The 12438-nt window shown below is 35.2% G+C and overlaps 1 pseudogene; it reads left to right on the top strand.

The window, feature by feature from the left end:
• The first annotated feature begins 6193 nt into the window (after positions 1 to 6193).
• Positions 6194 to 12438, top strand: part of LOC132651546 (E3 ubiquitin-protein ligase RLIM-like) — a 41756-nt pseudogene continuing 35511 nt past the window's right edge.

Raw genomic sequence — 12438 nt, 5'->3', positions numbered from 1 at the left:
AACTGATTGGCCTGCTCTTTGGTCACCTCTTTCTAAGGGGGCAGCAGCCTTGCCATGCCACAGAGGAAGACAAAGCAGACAGTCATGATAAGACAGGAGGTCCTCCCCTATTGGTGGGCTCTGTGGGACATGGGTGGAGATGGGGGAAGGAGAGTGGGATTGGGAGGGGAGGAGGGAAGGAGCTACAGAGGGGATACAGGTGAATAAATTGTAATTGCTAAAATGAAAAACACCAAAGCAATAGTTTACCTAACTGAAAAGAATAATTCTCAATTTAATATGGAAAACAAAGAAACTCAGAAATGCTAAGACAATCCTGTAGGGCAGCAGATCATCAGGAGATATATCGACCCTGATCTAAAACTGGACTACAGAGAAATAGTTATAAAAACTTAATGGTACTGGCATAGAAACATGATGGTAGATCAATGAAATCGAATAGAAGACCAAGAAATTAACCCACACACCTATGCTTTTTTGATATTTGACAATGAAGCCAAAACCATGCAATGTATAAAAGATGGCATCTTCAACAATTGGTGCAGGTCTTACTGGATTTCTACATGGAAAAATGCAAATACTTCGATAATTATCACCTGCATGAAAAGCAAGTCCAAGTGGATTAAAGACCTGAATCTTTTTATCTTAAAATTAGTAAAAGAATAGTGTTTGACCAAAATAGTCAAAGTTTTCTTCTTGAAAATTATTTTTCTAATTCATTGTGCCCTTCTACATATTGTTGCTATATAGATGAGTAAATGAAGAGAACAAACACTTGAGTATTATTTTATTGCCATTTTATGTTTAAGACCAATGAAAGTTAAAGTTTATTGTTGGTATAATGTTCTTTTAAATTGTATATGCCTTACCCTTGTTAATTCAAATGCTGATTTCCCCACCCCCAACTCTCTGGTTTCAATCTTGATATTGCATTGTGATACTCACTATAAGCATCCTGTCTCAACTCTTGTGTAAACAGGACACAAATAAAGCAACTAGATACAATGTTGTGCAATGGGAGGAGCCAGAGGACATGAAAGAGGGAAGGAGCTAGAGAACAGGAAGGGGCGAGAAGGAGGAGGAGCTCAAGGAGAAGAGCAGGAGGAGAGCAGAGTGTGCGAGGAGAGAGCTAGGAGGATGCAGAGCATGAACCAGACCTAAGATTTCACAAAAAAGCAAGTATAATGTGGGAAATCTAAATGTTAGGAAACTGAGGGCTTGGAGGTTTAGGAGGGAGTAAATATTGCCCAGCATTGTGTTCTAGGTTAACTAAAAGCCCAGTCTCTGTGTGGTGATTTGGTTTTACAGCTGCTGAGGATTAACAGCAGCATTACCAAAAGATAAACCGGTAGTAAATATTAATAACCACTTACAACAAATGGCGCCCAACTAATCTAATAATCCACACCTTTTAAATCATACTTAAATATAATTTGGAGGGGGGAATAAGCTCCCAGTGATAAAACCTAAACTTAAAATCTAAAAACTCCCAGGTCAGTTACTGTCTCTTTAAGAGAGGCTCTTTAACTGGCCCAGGAGCAAAAGACAGCTTCCTGTGGGCAGACCTGAGACTGGCTGCTGCTGCAGTGTAACTGAGGGGTAAACAAGCATGACTGTTTTATACTGTGGCTGGCTCAACTGGTTCAGCTCCACAGCCATGGCAGGAAAGAAAGGAACTGGAGGCATTCAAACCTCTAGACAGAGTTTGGCCTAAACTGCATGTAAAATAAAGAATTGCCATGGCAGAGGGTGTTTTAATATCTTTTGGCTTCATTTTGGCTGTCATATTCATGGATCTGGTTGCAATATGTTTAATGGTGTTAGGTCTTCTCCATGCCTTTTCCAAGAAAGTTCAAGGAGAAAATGGAGAAAAAGCCAAGGATTGGAGTACTAAGTTACAGACTATAGTACTCACCCAAATCATTGGGTTAACAATGGCTAAAATTCAAAGCTCTCTGGCTGCAAGGTGTTTGTCAGCTCTTTCTTGTAAGGGTCCGCCAATTTATTGAAACATCAACTAAAATAACCAACTGGGCTTTGTTTGTTACAGCGTAAATTGGCACAACTGACCCCAAACTTAAAATTTTCTTTTCTGTTTTTTTCTTTTAATGGCTGATATTCATTTAAAGGCTTTGAGTTAAAAATATACTGATTTGAAACTATATATATCTGAACTAGTTGGTGAAGGCACATGCCTTTCATCCCAACACAAAGTAAAAAGAAACAGGCAGATCTCTGAGTTCTGGATCAAGCTTATTTACATAATAGCTAGGATGTTAATTCCTGCTGTTTAGCCATTTGCAGAGATACTCTAAGATTCAAAATGACAAAATTTTCCTAAAGGTTACCATATAAACTTTTTTTCTTAATAATGTTATATCCTTATTGGTCTAAAGATTGGATTCACATCATTTTTATGTTTATATAAAGAGAGGAAATGTCACACTGCTCTCAAATCTAACTTATCCTTTTAAACATGAGACATTTTCACGGGGGAAAAATGTTGGTCATGCTTAATGTAAAAAAGACACAAGAGGCTTAAGGATGGCAAAGTACATGCCAATGTAGTTTAGTCCTGAAAACTCAAAAATTATATTCATATGTTTAAAAAACAAAACTGTCCATCCCATATTAAAAAGAGGGCAAGCCAAAGAATAGCCACTATCATTGTAAAGTCCAGGTACAAGATGCCTAGGATATACTTAACACTAAGGGTAAGAGAGTTTATATACTAATACTAAGAGAGTTTATATAAAGTTCAGCTATAAAGACACAACTGTCCAGTCTGTATAAATAAGGGGCAAGCCAAAAAATAGCCAGTATTAATGTAAAGCCCAGGTACAAGATGCTTAGGGTATGCTTAAATACAAGAAGTAAGGGCGTTTAAATAAAGTTTGCCTATAAAGGCATAACTGCCCATCTTGCATATATAAGGGACAAGCCAAAAAATAGCCACAAACAATGTAAAACCCAGGTACAAGATGCCTAGGGTATGCTTATTAATGTAAAGCCCAGGTACAAGATGCCTAGGGTATGCTTAAATGCTAAAGGTAATAGGGAGTTTAAATAAAGTTTGGCTATAAAGGCATAACTGCCCATTCTACATAAACAAGGGGATAGGACAATTAGCTACAACATATATAAAAATCTAGGGCTAAACCTCAGAACAGGTACAAGATACCTACGGTACGCTTATATTCTAAATTAAAAAGGAGTTTATGCAAAGTTTACTTAAAACATGCATTTTCTATTGCTCAAGGCAACCAGCTTGTCTCTCTAATGGGAGGCTTCTCTAGGGAAATAGGTAGCAACGTGGCCTAATACAACAGGCACGCAAGAGCCCGAAAAGTTATTTTAATCTATCTAACCTTGTTTTGATGATAATGATTGTATGTTCAATAATAATGGTAACTTATATTACTAATCCCTTTACGTGGGAACAACTTTAAAACTGAGACATAAAAATGTATCTCCAACCAAAAACTTCAACAATACTTGGCCAATAAATCCTTAGCTCTAATATCTTCAAAATACATTATGCTAACCTTTTAATTGATATAGATTGAAATGCCTAACAGTTTACTTTCATCCTGCACATCTCATACATTTATAATTTTAGAACTCTATAATGCTTGTGAGAAATTATATGTTTGCAGAACAAAAGAACTGGAGACAAGAGATGCTGGATCAAACCTAACAGAATCATTCTTCAGCATGCTGAAACATTGACACATCTGTTCCAGCATCTTGCATATTCCAGCATTCTGCTTGTTCCTGCCTCAACTGCTTCAATTGCTGTTTTCTCATCAAAGCCTGCTCCCAAAAGAACTTTGAAGAAAGCTACTAATTTTAACTGGTCCAGCATTTTAGACTGTTCCAAAAAGGACTTTTATTAAGCCTGAAATTTCTCAACATTCAAATGTTATTGTACCACAAATGTTATTGCTTGCTTAATTAACCATTTTTATTTGGGCCCCCTACAGGATTTCTACATGTCCACAATGTCAGCTAGAAGAAACTCATGAGAAAGGCATCCAATTTCCTTTAAAGGGGGTTGGCTATGTTTTTTGGTTGTTTGCTATGGCTACAAAATTTTATTGTCATTGGGAGATGTTTATTATTAATGGTTTTATTCAAAGTAAAACAAGGAATATACAAGGATATTTTATAGAAATAGAGAAAAAACATAGATTATTGAATCTACTAAACTTAAGGTTTTATTTGTTATTTCCAAATAAGGCTAATTTTATCTCTGGTATAAGATTTTGCATATTGATGCAAAAATAAGTATTTTTAATACATTGGTATAAGCTTTAGTATATTGATAGAAAGTCAAGGTTACTTCCAATACTTTTAAACTATTATTAAAAGGTGGTTAGGATATTACGTATGTAAGTTAACTGTTAGTTATTCAACTCATAGTCATGTCAGACACTAGTCTAATTTATCACAGGAGTATACATTATAAGTTTAACAGATATGATTTTGTTTACAAAGCAATTACATAAAGATAGGTAGTCTTCAAAAACTTCAGAGACCTACAGAATATGGCATTTAAAATGTTCTTGTTATTTTAAAGATTCTTTGACAATGAGACAAGTCATTTCCTGGCAGCACCCCACCTACCAGAAAGAAGATAATGAACATTGAAGAACCTCCATATGGAGATGGCTTCAAATGTGGCAAACAAGCCACTCGGGTAAAGAAAATACCCTCGCTTCACAACAGACAAATTCTTCCTAAAATGGGCAAGCTTAAATGCAGGACAAGTCAACTGCCGATCTCTGCCAAGACAGGGTAAGCAAGTCCTAAATAGTTCCTGCTTCACGTATATGTCTGTCAAAATATTCTGAGCCAGAAGGCTGAAGATGATGCTCCAACATTATAGAGAGTTATGGGTGACTAACTGTTCAGCAGCAAACTGTCTCTGTCAATTTTTTTTTATTTTTTGGAAGCTGCTAACATGCACTTCCTATTTACTCTCACAAGTAATTTTATTCCTTCTCAAGTCTCTGATGGGGTTGAAGACCAAGTAGTTACAGTATCACATTTAAGATTAAGTTGTTTAGAAATTAAGAAATCTTTTTATATAGGTAATACCAATAAGGATAAAAGTTAATTTAGGTACAGAACTTTAAACTTATCAAGATAGATAGGATAATCAGACACTTTCTCCTAAGATACCCTCTCCATGTGCTAAATACACATGGACTAGACATTGCACTTGTAGATCTTACTTAACAGTTTTCATAATTTCATAATTATTGTTGTATTGAAAGAAAAGGAGCCTTTTATTAGACTTAAAGGGGGAAATGTTGGTATAATGTTCTTTTAAAATGTATATGCCTTACCCTTGTTAATTCAAATGCTGATTTCCCCACCCCCAACTCTCTGGTTTCAATCTGGATATTACATTTTGATACTCAATATAAGCATCCTGTCTCAACTCTAGTGTAAACAGGACACAAATAAAGCAACTAGATACAATGTTGTGCAATGGGAGGAGCCAGAGGACAGGAAAGAGGGGAGGAGCTAGAGAATAGGAAGGGGCGAGAAGGAGGAGGTGCACGAGGAGAGCAGAGCTGGAGGAGAGAGCTAGGAGGACACAGAGCATGAACCCGACCTAAGATTTCACAAAAAGCAAGTATAATGTGGGAAATCTAAATGTTAGGAAACTGAGGGCTTGGAGGTTTAGGAGGGAGTAAATATTGCCCAGCATTGTGTTCTAGATTAACTAAAAACCCAGTCTCTGTGTGGTGATTTGGTTATATAGCTGCTGAGGATTAACAGCAGGGTTACCAGAAGTTAAACACATGGTAAATATCAATAACAGACTACAAAAGTTTATGTTACAAATAAACATATTCTAAAGTTTTATTGATATACCACATCTGGATTTCTGCTAGAAAAGTGAAAAGAATTGTGTTTTGATTATGTCACTTGTGTATAACTGGTTCACATTCATATTGCTGTTTCTTAAATGGTTTTAGCTCTATGGAGGTGCAAAGCTGTTGTGAAACATTCTAGAATATCTGTGGGAATACAACTGAAATGAATTGTAGTTAAACAAATTGAAGAAAAATGTTGCAGATTTTTCATCTCTCATGGAGCCTCAAATCTGCTCATTTCAGAGTATTCTAAATTAAGATATCAAAGACCTTAAGTAACAGTTGTCTTCTTCCCATTTTGGAGAATGATCTCCCTCAAGATTGAAAATCTGGCAAACCACACTTCATGCTGCACCCTGAAGCATATCTTTGAGAATGATGGGCGTGATAGTGATGTAAACACCCCTCAAATCCATTAACCAAAGGTCCATATCACTTTTCTTTATCTATTTCCACAACAAACTAGAAGCCAAGAATGCCATGGATGCACTACATGGGATTTTACTAGATGGACATTAACTAAAGTTACAGGTGATTTACAAAATTAATCCACAGTATACTCAACCTGACTATAGCAAGGAAGGCTAAAAACATTATGAGGAAGACAATCATAATTTCCATCGTTAAGGTGACACAAACATTCTTGTCCCACCACCAGGAATCAATCCATAGATCATACCAGATCTTCTCCAGGGCACTCAGAATCCCTGGCTCAGTCTCATTATCGCTTTCAAAGAAGATAATCAACAAAGGATCCAAGACCAATTTCAAAGTGTCCAATCAACAGCTGGATGGATGAGACAGGTCTCATCCAAGTCCTGGAAATCTTCTGGATCAAACATGAAGAAATCAGAATCTAAATATTCAGGCAAGAGTGGCTCCAAGTGTCATTCAGGAGAAGGTAGGAACAGAGAGTTTCAATACTCCTCAGCAAATAGCCTGAGTATTGGGAAAGGTGAAAGTAAAGGGAAAAACCACTTACTGAGTTGAGAGAGATTTTGAAAAAAAAAAAAAAAAACTCATAGAAATAGAAAAATTGATACTTTTTATATCATTTTATTTTAAACCTTTGTCAAGTTTTAACCTAAATTTACTATTACACTTATTGTGTTATTTGAATATTATGATTATATGTAAAGTATTGAAATGCTTATTTTTCTTTTCTAAATATTTGAAATAAAACATAATCATCTTTAGAATGCTTAACTATTTAATAAGTTAATAGAGTATTAGCACCAAATCCTCCTATTACAATATGTACTCTGATTTCTTATCTAAAACTTGGTAATTAGACATACTTCTTTATAGTCCTCATCCTTTCAAGTTAAAAGCCAACAGGAAATTTCATACTACACTGGCTATATATTTGTTCTATTATAAATGATAAATAAATCCTTCAATTGTATAATGATATTAGAATTATTTCATAATATTGATTAAGCAGAATTGTAATATTTAAATGTTTTGTGTATTATCAAGTACAATGGCATAATAAATAAGAAATTTTATTTAGTTATTACTGTGTTGTCTATAGTACAGATTAACTGACTATTTTAGTGTTTGAAAACTCTATTATGCAATTCATTTGCTCAAACTAGTTCTAATGTCTATTGCTTCCCTTCACTACTGTATGGTTACCACTGCAAAATTCCTGGGTCATAAATTGTGTTCAATTCCTCACATTTTAAAAAAAGGAAATAGAGTTCTTATATAATATATTCTGATCATGGTTTCTTCTTTTACAACTTCTCTAAGATGCTCCCCACCCACTAAAATCCATACTCTCACACACTTCCCTCCTGTCTCTAATTAGTAAGCAGTTAACAATATAAGAAAACAACAACAAAAACAGAATAAGAAACACAGAAACAGATAAAAACAAAACAATACTAATAAAAACCTCAAAGAAGACATACAAGAAACACAGCTACCATAGAAACATTTTTACTTACACAGAAATTCCATATAAACACAAAAATGAGAGACTATAACATATAAACAAATAACATAAATAAGGTTAAAAATATTTAAACAAAGCATTATGAGATAAAGAACCTCCAAAAATATCATTGATTTCATTTATGTTTGATATTTACTGCTAGGCATGGGGCCTGCCATTAAGTATGGTTGGTAAAACTATTGGAGAAAACTGACTTTCCCTTTGGAATGGATTAGCAATCAGAGATCATTTCTGCGTTAAGTTTTAGGCTTCAATCCATTTCCCCACTTAGCTTTAGCAACCCAACTGGTTCAGACCCATGCACAGTACCTTCCAGTACAGTGAACACTAGTCAGTAGAGATGAAGGTTCTCAGTTGCCACCAGCTCAACTACTCCATGTTCAGTGACGTATGTATGTGTTGTCTTCAGCAATGCAGCAATGCAGCCTTACTATCCATTTGTGGAGAACAATGGATAATGCCAGAGTCATCCTGAGTTACCCGAGTTCTTCTTTGGGCCCCTTTGGTACGAACTCAATTAGGTTTAATTTGGTGGCAAGTTATAGCTAGTGGAGATGTGTCTCCCCCATTATTTGGTGATTGCATTTTGATTCCTGTCATATATGTATGTATTGTAAAAAGCATTTTCATACGACCACTTCATTTACCCTTGGTTTTAGATGTCTCTTCTCATACTCCCAATCTTAACCACTCTTTATTCTGTTTTCCAATTAATCCTCCAGGGCAAGTTTCTCCACCTGTCTCTCCATAAATCTGGTATGAATCCTAGCTGATCATGGTGCATAATCTTTCTATATGTTACTGGATTTTGGGTTGAAATATTTTATTGAGTTTTTTTTTAATATATGTTCTTAAGTGAAATTGCTCTATACTCTTCCCTGTTGGGTCTTGGTGTGGATTAGGTATTGAGGTAATTGTGGCCTTGTGAAAATAATTACACTTTGTATTTTTTCTTTCTATATTGCAGGATAATTAGAGTAGTATTCACAATGATATTTATATGAAAGCCTTGTAGTATTCTGTGCTAAATCTATCTTTCTCTAAGCCTTTGTTGGTTGAGTGACTTAATTAGTCCCTCTATTTCACTAGACATTATAGGTCTATTATAATTACTTATCCAGTTTTGATTTAAAGTTAGTAGGCTGTATATAAGTTTATCTGTTTATTTCAGGTTTTCTATTTTCTTGGAGCACAGACTTTTAAAATATGTCCTTACAATTCTCTGGAGTTTTTGTCGTGTGTTTTCCATCTGATGTTTGATCTGTAATTCTATTAATTTGGATGTTCTCTTTTTTTTCAGGTTAAAATGACTTTATAACATGTTCAGAGAGAAAAAGAAAATGTAAGAACAACAAAAGCATTTATGGAAAGAAATCCTAAGATAAATTTAAACCATGTTAGTTAAATTTTATCATAATATCTATCATCCATTAATATCTGTCTATCATCTATCTTTATGTCAATTAGAAACTATCACATTTTTGTCTAGTTAGTCATAGCATATGAAATTACTGACTTCATCTCTTCCTGATTTGTAAAATGGTCATTCCTAGGAGGATGTTCTCTCTTTATATTAGTGTTAATTTGGCTAAGTATCAATCTTACTTATTATCTCTAGAACCAACTCTTCCTTTCATTTTTTTCTTTGCATTGTTTTGTTTGTTTCTGTTTTATTGATGTCATCTGTGAGTTTGATTATTTCTTGTTCCTACTCCTTTCGGATTTTGTTTTTCCTTTTCTTTGTATTGCATTAAGTTATGTCCTTAAGTTGCTAATATGAGATCCCTCCATTTTTTATATGTAAATATTTGGTGCTATATATTTCACTCTAAAACAGCCTTGCAGTGTCCAATGTATTTGGGTAAATAGTATTGTCATTTGAATTCAATTTTTTAAAAAAGTTTTTAAATTTTAATTTTCTTCTTAATTTCTATCTTGAATCAATTTTACTTAAGTAGTGAGTTGCTCAATTCTAACATGATTTTAAACTTTTTATTGTTCTGTTCTTGTTTTTATGTAGCTTTAATCTGTGGTGGTCATGTAGGGTACAGGGTGTGATTTAATTATTTTTTCTTACTGCTGAGACTTGCTTCATTTTCTAGACTTTGGTCAATTTTGGAATACATTCTATTGAAAAAAAGTATATTCAGTGTTTGGGTGAAATCTTCTCTAAAAGTCTGCTAAGCTTATGTAAATGTGAAGTCTTTCAGATACAGCATTTCATAGTTTAGTATTTGTCTGGATGGCCTGTCAAGTACTGAGAGTGAGGTATTGAAGCCTCCCAGTACCACTGTGTGGAGGTCAATATGATTTTTTATCTGTAATAGTATTTCTTTTATAAAGTCAGGTACCTTTGGGCTTGGTATATGAATGCTTAACACAGCAATATCTTCTTGGCAGAATTTTTTCCACTTTGATGACTATGTAGTGTCCTCTGTCTCTTCTTTTTCATTTTAGACTTTTTTTGGGGGTGTTCGTCAGATATTAAAATGGCAATTAAAGCAATCCCACTGAAGTCAGGGAGAAGACAAGGCTGCCCACTCTCTCCATATCTCTTCAACATAGTACTTGAAGTCCTTGCTAGAGCAATAAGATAATTGAAGGAGATCAAGGGGATACAAATTGGAAAGGAAGAAATCAAATTATCACTATTTGCAGATGATATGATAGTATAGGTGAGTGACCCCAAAAACTCAACCAGGGAACTCCTACAGCTGATAAACACCTTCAGCAAAGTGGCTAGATATAAAATTAACTCAAAAAAATCAGTAGCCCTCCTGTATACAAAAGACAAAAGGGCTGAGAAAGAAATTAGGGAAACAGTATCCTTCACAATAGCCACAAGTGACATAAAGTATCTTGGAGTAACCCTAACCAAGGAATTCAAAGACTTGTATGGAAAAAAAATTCAAGTCTCTGAAGAAAGAATTAGAATAAGATATCAGAAAATGGAAAGATCTTCCATGTTCTTGGCTAGGCGGGATTAACATAGGAAAAATGGCCATCTTACTAAAAACAATGTACAGATTCAATGAAATTCCCATCAAATTACCAACACAATTCTTTACAGACCTGAAAAGAAAAATTCTCACCTTCATATGGAATAACAAGAAACTCAGAATTGCTAAAACAATTCTCTACAATAAAAGATCTTCTGGAGGTATCTCCATCCCTGATCTTAAGCTGTACTATAGAGCAACAGTTATAAAAACTGCATGGTACTGGCATAGAAACAGAATGGTGGATCAATGGAACTGAACAGAGAACCCAGAAATGAACCCACATATCTATGGACACCTGATCTTTGACAAAGATGCCAAAACCATACAATTGAAAAAAGATAGCATCTTCAACAAATGGTGCTGGTCCAACTGGATGTCTACATGTAGAAAAATGAAAATAGATCCATACTTATCACCATGCACAAAGCTGAAGTCCATGTGGATCAAAGACCTCAACATAAAAGTGGACACACTAAATCATTTAGAAGAAAAAGTGGGGAATACCCTTGAACTCCTTGGCACAGGGTACAACTTCCTGAACAGAACACCAACAGCACAGGCTCTAAGAGCAACAATCAATAAATGGGACCTCTTGAAACTGAAAAGCTTCTGTAAAGCTTCTGTAAAGCAAACCATCAGCAAAACAAAACAACTGCCTACAGACTGGGAAACAATCTTCACCAACCCTTTATCTGACAGAAGACTCATATCCAGTATATATAAAGAACTAAAGAAGTTGAAAAACAACAAACCAAGTAATCCACTTAAAAATTGGGGAACAGAGCTAAACATAGAATTCTCTGTAGAGGAATATCAAATGGCAGAGAAACACTTAAAGAAATGCTCAACCTCATTAGCCATTCGGAAAATGCAAATCAAAACTACCCTGAGATTTCACCTTACACCCATCAGAATGCCCAAGATGAAAAACTCAAGTGACAACACATGCTGGAGAGTCTGTGGAGAAAGGAGACCCCTCCTCCACTGCTGGTAAACTTGTATAACCACACTGGTAATCAATCTGGCGCTTAATCAGACAACTAGGAGTAGCACTTCCTCAAGATCCTGCCATACCACTCCTAAGCATATATCCAAAAGGGGCTCAAGTACACAATAAAGACATTTGCTCAACCATGTTTGTAGCAGCTTTATTTGTAATACCCAGAAGTTGGAAACAGCCCAGATGCACCTCAACTGAAGAATGAATGCAGAAATTGTGGTATATCTACACAATGGAGTATTACTCAGCAATGAAAAATAAGGAAATCATTAAATTTGCAGGTAAATGGTGGGACTTTGAAAGGATCAACCTGAGTGAGCTGTCCCAGAAGCAGAAAGACACACATGGTATATACTCACTCATGTTGATATATAACATATGATAAACCTACTAAAACCCTTAACATCTAAAGAAACTAATCAAGAGAGCGGGCCATGACTAAAATGCTCAATCACCATCATGAAAAGCAAAGAGGATAGATATCAGAAGAAGAAGAAAACAGCAACCAAGCTATGAACCTGCCACAGAGGGCCTCTGAAAGGCTCTGCCCTACAGACTATCAAAGTAGACACTGAGACTTAAGGCCAA

The sequence above is a fragment of the Meriones unguiculatus genome (genome assembly GCF_030254825.1).
Source record: "Meriones unguiculatus strain TT.TT164.6M chromosome X unlocalized genomic scaffold, Bangor_MerUng_6.1 ChrX_unordered_Scaffold_31, whole genome shotgun sequence".
NCBI classification, from domain to species: Eukaryota; Metazoa; Chordata; class Mammalia; order Rodentia; family Muridae; genus Meriones; species Meriones unguiculatus.
The sequence above is the reverse complement of the archived record's forward strand: the minus strand, read 5'-3'. Positions and strand labels throughout refer to the sequence as shown.